This window comes from Lithobates pipiens, unplaced genomic scaffold (genome assembly GCF_037356315.1).
Source record: "Lithobates pipiens isolate NorthernLeopardFrog02 unplaced genomic scaffold, aLitPip1_a1.2 Scaffold_16, whole genome shotgun sequence".
Taxonomy (NCBI): Eukaryota; Metazoa; Chordata; class Amphibia; order Anura; family Ranidae; genus Lithobates; species Lithobates pipiens.
The window spans coordinates 48,601,444-48,615,173 of record NW_027507748.1 but is presented as its reverse complement, the minus strand read 5'-3'; positions in this window follow the sequence as shown (position 1 = coordinate 48,615,173).

Here is a 13,730-nt window from a genome sequence, read left to right as displayed (position 1 = left end):
ACTGCCGGGACCACTGCTTGCCTGGGGCTTCTATACACACCAGAACACTCCTCTGCCTAGACCCAGACTTGGACTTATGCCAATCTGTCCCCGAACCTTACCATGAGTTTCTGGACGTTTTCAGTAAACGGGGGGCTGACTCCTTACCCCCACATCGTCCCTATGACTGCCCCATTGAGCTCCTTCCTGGGGCTGAGATCCCGTTTGGACGTGTCTACCCTTTATCCGAAAAGGAACAAGAGGCCCTGAAGGCTTACATTTCCGAGAATCTCCAAAAGGGGTTCATTCGTCATTCCACATCTCCTGCCGGGGCTGGAATATTCTTTGTTACCAAAAAAGATCAATCTCTTCGACCCTGTGTGGACTATCGGGAATTGAACAAGGTTACGATCAAAAATCGCTACCCCCTACCTCTGATTCCTGAGCTCTTCCAGAAGCTGAGGTCAGCTACCATCTTCACTAAATTGGACTTAAGAGGTGCCTATAACTTGGTCCGCATACGAGCAGGTGACGAATGGAAGACCGCATTCCGAACTCGTTTTGGGCACTACGAGTATCTGGTAATGCCTTTCGGGTTGTGTAATGCCCCAGCCACCTTCCAACATTTAATTAATGATGTCTTCCGTGATTTCTTGGATATCTTTGTCATCGTATACCTTGATGACATTCTGATCTTCCCCAGGTCCCTGGAGCAGCACCGGGGGCACGTCGGCAGAGTTCTGCTTCGGCTCCGGGAACATGGACTCTATGCTAAAGCCGAGAAGTGCAAATTTGAACAGCAGGAGATCCAATTCCTCGGCCTCGAAATCTCCCCAGCAGGCATCAAGATGGACCCGCAAAAGGTCGCTGCTGTCCTCGAATGGCCAGCCCCTACCGACAAGAAAGGCATCCAGCGCTTTGTGGGCTTCGCTAATTTTTATAGAAAATTCATTAGAGGGTTCTCTGCCATTATTTCCCCCATCACCCAGCTTACCAAGCAAAATACACGCTTTCTTTGGGGTCCTGAAGCCCAGGCTGCCTTCAAGAGACTTAAGGACCTGTTCACCTCCGCTCCTATCCTCAGCCACCCGGATCCATCCAGACCTTACATTCTAGAAGTTGACGCCTCTGAGATAGCGGTAGGGGCGGTAGTCTCCCAGCGCCTTGGCGTGGACGACCTGATGCACCCCGTAGGGTTCTTTTCCCGAAAACTCTCTCCAGCGGAAAGGAATTATGATGTAGGCGACCGGGAATTACTTGCCATTAAGTCCGCTTTGGAGGAATGGAGATATTTACTCGAAGGGGCGGTACACCCCGTGCTCATCTACACGGACCACAAGAACCTCGAGTACCTCCGCTCCGCAAAACGCCTGAAACCTCGGCAAGCTCGCTGGGCCCTCTTTTTCTCCCGGTTCTGTTTTCATATAACTTATCGTCCCGGATCTAAGAACGTTAAGCCTGATGCACTTTCCCGTATGTTTGACAGCCCTAAGGACACCACACCCCCGGATACCATCCTCCCTGCTAATACTTTTCTTCTCATCCAGCCAGATCTAGTAACTCTGCTCAAGAATGCCTCCTCCTCCTCTTCCGGTCCCCCGGGAATCTCCCTAGCATCCAGGGAGGGTCTGCTTTGGAAGGACAACTTGATCTTCGTCCCTGAAGACGTGAGGATTAAGGTCTTGGGTCTCTGTCATGACCACCCGCTCGCTGGGCACTTTGGTGTCCGCAAGACTTTAGAACTAGTACAGCGTTCCTTCTGGTGGCCAGGCGTGAGGGAATTTTGCAAGCAATATGTAAACACCTGCCCCGTATGCAGCCAGAATAAGGTTCCCAGAAATCGGGCTTGGGGGCTGCTTAAACCTCTTCCCGCACCCGACCGCCCTTGGCAGATGATCACGATGGACTTCATTGTGGAACTTCCCCCTTCTGAAAACTGCACTGCCATATTTGTAGTTTGTGACCGTCTGACCAAGATGGCCCACTTCCTACCCTTAGCGGGAACCCCCTCTGCAACCGAGACTGCCCATGTCTTTATTAAGGAAATAATCAGGCTCCACGGGGTACCCATCAATATTGTGTCCGATAGAGGGGTCCAGTTCACCTCCCGCTTCTGGCGAGCCCTTTGCGAATCTTTAAGAATTGAACTGGCTCTGTCCTCCGCCTACCACCCACAGACCAACGGGCAAACGGAGCGCACCAATCAGACCCTCGAGCAATATCTTAGATGCTTCTCTTCTTTTGTCCAGGACGATTGGGTCCCCCTGTTACCTCTGGCGGAATTCGCCTATAACAATGCCAGCCATGCCACCACTGGGCAGTCCCCGTTTTTTGCCAACTACGGTTTTAATTTGTCTTTTCTTCCCGATGTTCCTACAGAATCCCAGGTTCCAGCGATCCAGGATAGGATATCCTTCCTGCAACAGAATAATCGGACGCTTCAGGAGGTCATAACCAAAGCTCAGGCTGACAGTAAGAGGAGCTTCGATCGAGGAAGAAGGGGAGAACTAATCCTTCAAGTTGGGGACCAGGTATGGCTGTCTTCCTCTAATTTAAAGTTAGCATGCCCCTCCAGGAAGTTGGCACCCAAGTTTCTGGGTCCATTTCCCGTTAAGAGAAAGATCAATGAGGTGTCTTATAAACTGCTCCTGCCTGATTCCATGAGAATTCACCCAGTTTTTCACGTAGCTCTTCTTAAGCCTGCTGTACCTGATCCCTTCCCTGGTAGAGAAACAAGACCACCTGACCCTGTGCTAGTTGATGGCAATGAAGAATTTGAAGTTGAGGCCGTTCTGGATTTCAGAAGACGACGGGGACAAGGTCAGTTTCTTATTAAATGGAAGGGCTATGGCCCAGAGAGTAATTCTTGGGAACCTGCTTCTAATGTACATGCCAATAGACTGATCCGGGCTTTCTTTGCTGCTCACCCGGAGAAGAAAGCCTCTAGGGGCACCCGGAGGTTGCCCCTTGTGGGGGGGCAATGTCAGGAATCCGTCCGTTCCATTCGACCGGCTCTCCGTGCGCGCACACGCGTTCGTGTTGCGGGTCGTCGTAGGCACGAGCGCCTTCCGACGCGCGCGGGTGCACGACGATCGTATGTACGCGCAGCGCACGCACGCACGAGCGTACGTTAGCTCGATTGGCGCCAGTGACCCTTTTTAAGGGCACAGTTGTTGTGGTTCTGTGCTGTCTCGTCTGCAGCTAGTGCCTGAAGTTACCTGATACCTGCCTGCTACTCATCTGATACCTGACCCGGCTCCGTTTGACCTTGCTGACCTCTCCTGCTCCGACCCCGGCTTGTTTGACCCTTCTTGGACTGTTTTCCTGTTGCCAAACCTCCTGCTTGTACCTGACACCTCTGCTTGATTCCTGCCTGCTCCTGAGTCGGCTACCTCCTCGTCCAGCGGACCCCCTCCATCCAGGATCCACAGTCAGCAGCCTTCTCCTTGTTTCTTCCATACTACTGAGAGTTCCTGCTCCAAGGATCCTCATCTACCCAGCACCGGTTGCTGCACCTGGCCGGACTCTTCTACCCGCTGCGCTCCTGTCTCCCTGTCCCCATTCCAGAGAGACCGGAACCAGAGCTGTAGGAGAGGTCCCCTTCCACCAAGTCAGACTCAATACCAGACGTTCCTAACACACAGTATACACACACAGTATACTCATACACACACTTAAAAGGTACTGGAGAGGTGGGGCAGCTATAATCTTGGGATTTTTAAAAAAACACTGATTTTTACATATTGTCCCTGGTTTTATTGAGGCTGGCAACCCTGATGGGGCCCCTCAGTGGCATTGGGCCCTCAGGCAGTGCCCGAGGGCCCGAAGGGTCAGTCTGCCCCTGTACATACAAAAACATGTAAACCAGAACTACAAAGATTGACATAACATATATACAAAGTACAGTGTAACCGGGAAACCTAATGCCGTGTACACACGACCGGAATTTCCGGCAGAAAAGGTTCTACGGAATCATTTCATCAGATATTCTGATCATGTGTGGGCTTCATCTGACTTTTTTTTCAAAAATTCTGACGGACCTAGAAATAGAACATGTTTTAAATCTTTCCGACGGAATGAATTCCTGTCGGGAAAAACGTTACTCTGTATGCTATTCCGACAGACCAAAAACAACGCAAGTGCAGCTATTGGCTACTGGCTATTGAACTTCATTTTCTAGTTCCGTCGTACGTCATTGTGCTCTAAACAAATGGACTTTGATATGGTTGTGTGTAGGCAAGTCAGTTTCAGCGGAACTCCATTGGAAAGACCATCATAGTTTATTCTGATGGAAAGTCCGGTCGTGTGTACACGGCATAACAGTTCAACCTAGCTAAACCCTCATGCCCCATACACACGATCAGAAATTCTGCCAGCAAAAGTCGAATGTGAGCTTTTGGTCAGAAATTCCGATCGTGTGTATGCTCCATTGGACTTTTGCTGGCAGAATTCCAGCCAGCAAAAAAGTTAGAGCATGTTCTCTATTTTTCGGTCGGAAAAAGTCCCAACAGGAAATTCCAATCGTCTGTACCAATTCTGACATGCAAAATTCCTATGCATGCTTGGAAATAATTCGACGTATGCTCAGGAGCATTGAACTTCATTTTCTTGGCTTGTCGTAGTGTTGTTCTTGATGGTCGAAAGTTCCGAAAGTTCCGAGAACTTTTGTGTGACCGTGCGTATGCAAGGCAAGACTGAGCAGAATTCCGCCGGAAAAACCATCCAAGTTTTTTCTGACGGAATTTCTGATCGTGTGTATGGGGCATCAGAGCCCTGAGGTTTAACCAAAAACAAACACGGCCTACCCAATTCAATAATACTGTAAGGGAATGGATCTTGTGTGGCATAGAACCTAGTCAGCCACTATTCTGGATCTCCTGAAAAATGCACCCCTGTAGGAGCCTGTCTCTAATTAACTGGTGTGGTGCCAATCCCAGAATATCCAGCCACATTGAGTAAAATTTACATGAAACATTTCTATGTTGGCAAGTCAACTTTTCTCGTACTAATAATTTATTTACATGCTTCACCCATTGCTGCCTGGTAGGCACCCTGGAAACGATCCAAAATTGTGCGATCAGTTTACGTGCTATTTACAGCAAGAACAGCAGTATGAGCCTGTGGAGTTAAGGACTCCTCATCCAGAGCACCCAACAAACATACAACCGGGTTTCAGGGAATGTTAAACATAAAAACTTGAGAGACCACGTCAAGGACCTCCGTCCAGTAGCGGAAAAGCTTGGGGCATTTCCAGAGCATATGGATGAGGTCACCACGATCTCTCTCGCATTTCAGGCATGGAGGGGTATTATGATTCCCCCATTTATGGAATTGTACAGGCGTTCTATATACCCTGTGTAGCAAATACAGATGGAATAATTTGTGAGAGGCAGATACCGACACCAAAGGGGCGGAGGTCAAGCAGAGATCCCACATTTCCCCATATATGGGACCTATTTTGCAGCCCTAGTTTGGAGAAATCCTGTATAGCATTTAAGAAGAATATTATAACTTGTGGAAATCATTCCCTTTTTATCGCTTTCCATAAGAACCTCCTGTATTAAAGTATGGTCAGTCAACTTAAGTTGGGTATATCTTAATTGTGTCTGTAGGACGTGTCACAGCTGTAAATACCTGAAGAAGTGACCATGATATAGCTGGGATATATAGCATAGTCCTGCCCATTCCCAGTCTCTAAACCCCCTGAGTTTCAATATCTCCTTATAGCTCAGGCTGCGCCATAATGGAGTATGTGTTAGAAAGCCTTGTATCCCTAGCATCCGTTTAACATAGGACCATAAAGTCTTCCGTAGAATTATTCTACTGGTCCAAGTGCATGAACCCCGCCTCCAAACTCGCGAGGGTGGAGATATAATCTCCTGATGGGATTAGAAGGCTGTGTATAGGGTCTGCTAAGTCCACAATTCCCCAGCCTCCCAGCTGCTGTATCTGGGAGGCAAGGTAGTAAACTCTAGAGTGAGGGACTGCTAGTCCCCCCTGACCTTTGCTATGCTGTGATGTTGACAAACTAATCCGAGCTACTTTTTTACGCCAAATCAGTTCCTTGAATGGGGAGTCTATCCTAGCAAACCACTGTCGAGGAACCCAGACTGCAGAATTGTTGAATATATACAACAATTGTGGTGCCCAGACCATTTTGATGAGGTTAATTCTCCCCACCACTGATAATGGCAGTTTACACCAGATAGTAAATTTTTCACAAATTTTTACGGAGTAAGGGAATTCGACTAAATTCAATATATTGAAATGGGTCGAGGGTAACCTGAATGATAGCGAAAAGAAGATACCACTTGCACCATTTCCGCACATTCAGGAAGGGGGGCGGATACAGGGTCCAAACGCATCAGGACCGACTTGTTCCAATTAATGGAAAAGCCTGATAATGCGGCAAAGGCCTCAATAAGGGTCATGACGGCTTGCAAAGTACCCTGAGTATCTCCCAAATAAAACAGGGTATCATCAGCGTACATTGATACCGCGTCAGTTCCCGTACTGTGTCTGAACCAGATTATATTGGCCTCCTCACATATTCGCGACGCGAAAGGTTCCAAAGCCAGGGCAAATAGCAGGGGTGACAAAGGACTGAATAATGCAAAAGGTTCTGAGAGCTCTCCATTCACCCTAATCCTAGCCGAAGGATCAGCATACAGTATCTTGGCCCACTTGATAAAATAAAATTGGTGCCTAGGCCCATACATTCTAAAACCTTCTACAGGTAAGTCCATTCAACACTGTCAAAGGCCTTAGCTGCATCTAGTGATAAAATGGCTCGGTTACCAGGATTCTTCACAGGCAATTGTGGGTTTAGAAAAAGCCTCCGAAAGTTCTGGGCCGTGGATCTAGTGGGGATGAATCCAGATGGCTCCTTATGTACCAATTTATGTTCCACCTTAGCCAGTCTGGTCACCAACACCCGGGCCTGTAATTTGACATCGGTTGTGAGCTGGGAAATGGGTCGATATAAGTCAGGTAAAGTAGCATCTTTGAATATATGATTTTAAATGTTTACCATACATCCAGTTTAATATTGCAGCAAAAGCTGGTTTTGATCTTTTAATGTGCTATTCAATTTATGATGATATTTTTGTCTGGAGTTCTGCTTTATGGTTGGAATGGGTGACTGTTTGAGGATCTAACCTCCAGGGTGGGCATTAGAATACTACTATTTGTGCACCAACGTGCTGTTTACATTATGTCAATTTCAGCTTCCAATACTTTATTTCTGAAGAAAGTCAGAGATGGCAACCTTTGTATTCCTTTCTGTAACAAGAAACATTCACCTTAGTACACTTACCCTTACTGATGAGCCTATAAAACTGGCGGGGCCAGCGGCGGCAGGTCCATAAGGGCACACGGGTGCTGCCCCCTCTCTCCTCCCACCCCATCTAGCACCAATAGATAGATTCATGCTATGCATGAATCTATCTATGGCCGCCGCCGCCACCCCTTAGCCAGGTGCCCAGCCCCTTTTTGGGTGCCGGATGCCTGAATTACAGCAATGGGAGGGTGTTTTTGAAGCACCTGATTAGAGCCATAGGCTCTAATAGGTGTCAAAAAGGTGACCTCAGCTGCGTTAGAAAAGCAGATGAATATTCCCTTTCTTAACACTAAACCGTCTCTCCACCAATCAGGTGATCGGATCTGTTACCTGTCACCTGATTGGCTGAAACTACAGTCATTATGATTGGACAGCTATCAGGCATCAAATCATAGCAGAGGATGGGAGAAGACATCAAGGAGCATCGAGGAGGTGTCCCACCGAGACAAGGTAAGTGCAGACGGCGGGCAGGGGGCACACTGGCAGCATTTGATATGGCACAGTGGCAGCATTTGATGGCACAGTGGGAGCATTTGATATGGCACAGTGGCAGCATTTGATGGCACAGTGGGAGCATTTGGTATGGCACAATGGCAGCATTTGATGGCACAGTGGGAGCATTTGATATGACACAGTGGTTGCGTTGGATGGCACAGTGGCTGCGTTGGATGGCACAGTGGTGGTAATTGATGGGCACAGTGGCTGCTTTTGATGGCACGGTGGCTGTGTTTGATGGTACAGTGGCAGAAATTGATGGGCACAGTGGCTGAGTTTAACGGCACAGTGGCTGCATTTGAGGGGCATAGTCGCTGCATTTGATGGGTACAGCGGCTGCATTTGATGGGCACAGTGGCAGCAATTGATGGGCACAGTGGCTGCATTTGATGGCACAGTGGCTGTGTTTGATGGTAGAGTGGCGGAAATTGATGGGCACAGTTGCTGGGTCTGATGGCACAGTGGCTGCGATTGATTGCACAGTGGCTGCGACTGATGGTACAGTGAGGCTGCAATTGGGTTTTTTTTCCGATAAAATTTCAGTTTTTTTGCACCCCCCAAAAAAAAAAATTTGAGCACCAGCCACCACTGGGTGGGGAGCTCATGAACTGAACATTGCCCAGCCTAATAAGTGTATCATTCATTTACTTTAGTTGAGTCTCCAGGCACATTCAATCCTAAGGTAGAATACCAGACAGAAGTCACTGTAGACGTTTTTAAAGCAGTTTAAAATTACTATGTAATTGCTCACCACTTGGTGGAGGATGGGTGAGGGATGCAGGATAGATGTAGGAAATTCAGCAACCATTCCGATTTGGCCCCATGAATACCATGTAGCAGTGCAAGGATAGTCCCTTCAGAATCAAGGTTCTGATGTTTGTCTAAACATTTTACAAATACAGATAGTTTAGTACCACATCTGATACAAGGGAAGCTGCCCTTGTTAGCCGTGGATCAGAAGACTCAGATTGAATTTGCCTTCAACATATAACTAGAGGCATTTTTTTTTTTGCTTTGGATAGACTGAAGAACACTCATAAGCCGCGTACACACGGGCGGACTGTCTGGCCTACTTAGTCCGCCGAAACACATTTCAGCAGACAGTCCGCTCGTGTGTGGGCTTCAGCGGACTTTTTCAGCGTGCAGTCTGGCGGACTAAGTATTTCGGAATTTCCGTAATACAGTCGTACTTTTGAAATGAGCGGACTTTTCCCGCCCGGAGAAAAGTCCGCTCATTTCGAGCGGGTATCCAGGTAGGCGGGGCCCGCGACGGAGACGTCGCTGGCCCCGCCGCCTGGTATGGACTTAAAGGGGAACCCCAACGCCGAAAAAAATCGGCGTGGGGGTCCCCTCCAAGTCCACAACAGACCCTTGTTCGAGCACGCTACCCGGCCGGCCAGGAAAGGGGGGCGAGCGAGCGCCCCCCCTCCTGAGCCGTACCAGGCCGCGTACCCTCAACATGGGGGGGTGCCTTGGGGAAGGGGGGGCCGCGCGGCCCCCCCCACCCCAAAGCACCTTGTCCCCATGTTGATGAGGACAAGGGCCTCTTCCCGACAACCCTGGCCGTTGGTTGTCGGGGTCTGCGGGCGGGGGGCTTATCGGAATCCGGGAGCCCCCTTTAATAAGGGGGCCCCCGGATACCGGCCCCCCACCCTATGTGAATGAGTATGGGGTACAATGTACCCCTACCCATTCACCTGTGAAAAAAAGTACAAAAAAAACACAACACAGGGTTAAAATATTTTATTGCACAGCTCCGGGGGTCTTCCGTCTTCGGGGGTCTTCTCGCCGGACTCCTCCGCTATCTTCTTGTAGCTCTTTTGCTAGCGGAGGAGTCCGGCTTTCTTCCTCGCTGCCGGCCTCTTCTCCCGACTTCGGGGGTCTTGTCCCCCTCTTCGGTTCTTCTGCCGGGCCACCGCGCCTTCTTATAGCTCTTTTACAGGTGGTGGCCCGGTCTTCTGTCGCCGCCGTCGCCGCCGCCTTCCGTTCTTCTTCTTCTTCTTCTTCTCCAGGAGATGTTGCCTCGACGATCTCTCCGGCCGGAATGCCAGGGACGCACTGCGCTGGCCACTTATATAGGGACAATGGGGCGGTGTCACATGGCTTTATGTCATATGGGTTGGTCACATGGGTTGATGTCACATGGGGACTATGACATCGTAAGGGGGCGGGGTCACCATGTGACCAACCCATGTGACATAAAGCCATGTGACACCGCCCCATTTTCCCTATATAAGTGGCCGCGCAGTGCGTCCCTGGCATTCCGGCCGGAGAGATCGTCGAGGCAACATCTCCTGGAGAATAAGAAGAAGAAGCAGAAGAACGGAAGGCGGCGGCGACGGCGGCGACAGAAGACCGGGCCACCACCTGTAAAAGAGCTATAAGAAGGCGCGGTGGCCCGGCAGAAGAACCGAAGAGGGGGACAAGATCCCCGAAGTCGGGAGAAGAGGCCGGCGGTGAGGAAGAAAGCCGGACTCCTCCGCTAGCAAAAGAGCTACAAGAAGATAGCGGAGGAGTCCGGCGAGAAGACCCCCGAAGACGGAAGACCCCCGGAGCTGTGCAATAAAATATTTTAACCCTGTGTTGTGTTTTTTTTTTACTTTTTTTCACAGGTGAATGGGTAGGGGTACATTGTACCCCATACTCATTCACATAGGGTGGGGGGCCGGTATCCGGGGGCCCCCTTATTAAAGGAGGCTCCCGGATTCCGATAAGCCCCCAGCCCGCAGACCCCGACAACCAACGGCCAGGGTTGTCGGGAAGAGGCCCTTGTCCTCATCAACATGGGGACAAGGTGCTTTGGGGTGGGGGGGCCGCGCGGCCCCCCCTTCCCCAAGGCACCCCCCCATGTTGAGGGCACGCGGCCTGGTACGGCTCAGGAGAGGGGGGTGCGCTCGCTCGCCCCCCTTTCCTGGCCGGCCGGGTAGCGTGCTCGGACAAGGGTCTGTTGTGGACTTGGGGGGGACCCCCATGCCGATTTTTTTCGGCGTTGGGGTTCCCCTTTAAGTCCATACCAGGCGGCGGGGTCAGCGACGTCTCCTTCGCGGGCCCCGCCTACCTGGAGACGCGCTCGAAATGAGCGGACTTTCCTCCGCGTGTGTGGGCGAGTCCGTTCATTTCAAAAGTACGGCGGATAGTATGGCGGACTTAGTCCGTCGTATTAGTCCGCTCAAAAAGTGCCGTGTGTGGGCAAGTCCGTTCATTCGAAAGTATGACGGACTGTCCGTCGGATTGTCTGACGGACTAAGTTGGCCAGACAGTCCGCCACGTGTGTACGCGGCTATAGTCTTTATTTCTGACTGTGTCCCTCTTAGCCCCTGTACACACGGTCGGAGAATCCGTCGGAATTTGTCCTATCGGACCGTGTCTCTGGATAATCCGACTGTGTGTGGTATGCATCGGACTGATTCCGTCGGAATACCCGTCGTACACAATTTTCCAACATGTTGGAAATATTTCCCGACCAACTGGGCCGATCGGACATACTCCGATCATGTGTAGAGAATTTTGAGCGGACCAAGTGTCACGCATGCTCAGATCAAATTCCTACATCAAAGCTATTGGCTACTAGCCTGAATGTAGTCCCATCGTAACGAAATTACGTCATCACGTTATGAAAGATCGGATTTTTCGCCAACTTTGTCCGACCGTGTGTATGCAACAGTTTCGGACAAGATCCGACGGACAAAATCCGACGGATTTGGTTGTGGAAATCTCCGACCGTGTGTACAGGGGCTTAGGGTGATCCACCCTCTCTACTTGTTCTGGTGACACCGAGAGTAAAAGTGAATGAAAATCCTTAAGTTGGAGTTGTCACCTGAACAGGAATAGAGGGGGAATGTTCCAGTGGAGATACTAGTTCTGGTAACCTTGGTGACAACCAGAGATTTCCCTCACAGTGGAAAGATTTCTTCTCACTTCCTGTTGCAGCAGTGGGCAGGAAATTTAAAAGGAAATCCCCCGTGGGACACAGATGGCAAAAAAGTACAGGGGTTACTATATCCAAAACTGAAAAAAAAGGATTTTGCTCTACCATAGCACCCCCTCTGGGCAAAATCCCAAGAGAGAGAGACCTATTAAGAAAAGTTGTTCCAAATATTTATAAGCTTTCCCAGCTCACATTACAGGGGTGTACTCTGCGTTGATTGATTGGGCTGAAAAATATTCATATTTTAGACGTTAACTCCTCTGTTATAGATTACTGGAGCAAGTTGAACAGTAGATGCCAGAAGCAATCATAAGCTTAGGGAGGTAAGTTTGGATTTTAGAAGACATTTTTTTTCAAACCCATATCATGTAGGTGCAGAGGGTGGGAAACAGAATGTGATTGCCCGGAGCTGGGCTTTAAATGTCAATTTATTTCCAAACTCAGTGTTCTAAAAGCAGCACTGTCGATCTCCTGGCCCCTAATCATGCACTGCGGTTCCTCCTAAAAAACCTGTATGTCAATACAAGACATAGTAAGGGTCATCTGGAGGAACCACAGTATAGAGGAGAAATAGAAACTCAACATTCCTGGTAGCATCTGATTCAGAAGAGTCTTCAAGGGATTTTGCTCTGAAATTGGCAGCACAGGTAGTAGTGGTTTCAGGGCACTTTCTGCAACAAAGGAGCTCAAAGACCTGGCATCCCTGCCAGTGCTTTTCATGTCCATAGGAATTCATAAAGAGTGCACAAGGGGCACGCATGGATGCGCATTGGCACATGCATACGCGTGCATGAATGGGCACTGGAATGTGCATGCACACTGGCGCACAGTTGCGCACGCTCCCAGCCTAGTTTGGCACAAAATGGCCTTTATAAGGAAGCCAGTCAGTCTCTGCAGTTTCTGGTTGATCTTTGGCTCTCCAGTGCGTTTGTTTCTGTGTTCCCTTTGCCTCTATGGATTCCTGTTACCGACTTGGCTTGCCATTGGACCTGTCTTCTGCCTGCCTCCTGACCTGACTCTGGCTTGTCTAACAGATCTTCTCTCTGCATGTGTATGACACCGGCTATCCTCCTGGCTACGCTTGCTCTGATCCCCACCTGGTACCTGACCTTGGCTTTGAACCAACTTCTCTCTTGTTCTCTGCTCTACTAAAAACCTGCTGCATCCCATGGGCACCACCTGCCAGTAAAACACCATTTCAGTGCATCTGCTGTATACTGGCCGTTACTCTAACAAGCATCCTACTCAGACCATCCCTGCAAGCATACCATCAGGCGACCCGTGATACTTTGGGTCTAACTCGTTCTGTTCCATTTTCATCAGGTGAGTCTAGAACTTAGCCGCAAGGGAAGCCTTCTCTCCATTGGCCTCCAGCACCAGGTATGTGATAAGTGGAAGTGAGGTTTACATATTGTCCTTGCTAGGGTGACATTTGTTTTTTTTTTAAATCAACATAGTCGCTTTAAAAAAGAGTTTGTTGCTGTAAAATCAACATATGCCCAGTGGGGCAAATTTTTCATTAGTGGCTTATTTCTCTGTTGGTCGTTATGTTCTTATACATAATATAGTTTGCTTTTACCAGTCTTCCAGACTCAAAAAACCATAACTCCCGTAGAATGTGGCAGGTTTAGCAGCTATCATCACTTAGTGGAAATTGGCAAGAACCCTAAGATAAGATTTACATGAGGAGCAAAAACAGTTCTCAGCATAAACCTGTTAACTGATATGGGACACTTGTCCAAACACAACGATCTGCCAATATGTCCAGTGAAATGTTTACTATCTCTGGATCCTTCTGTCCAGCAATAATCCCAGAAGTTTTAAGTGATGGCTAGAGCCTATGGGGTTGAGTGAACTGCAGAAGATACAAATATAATAGGATAATTATATCTAGGAACTCTTCCTGTTACACCCAAAAGATGCTTAAAATATAACAAACAGCTACATAGATAAGTATTAGGGTCTGTGTCAACAGACTTTGAGTTTGTG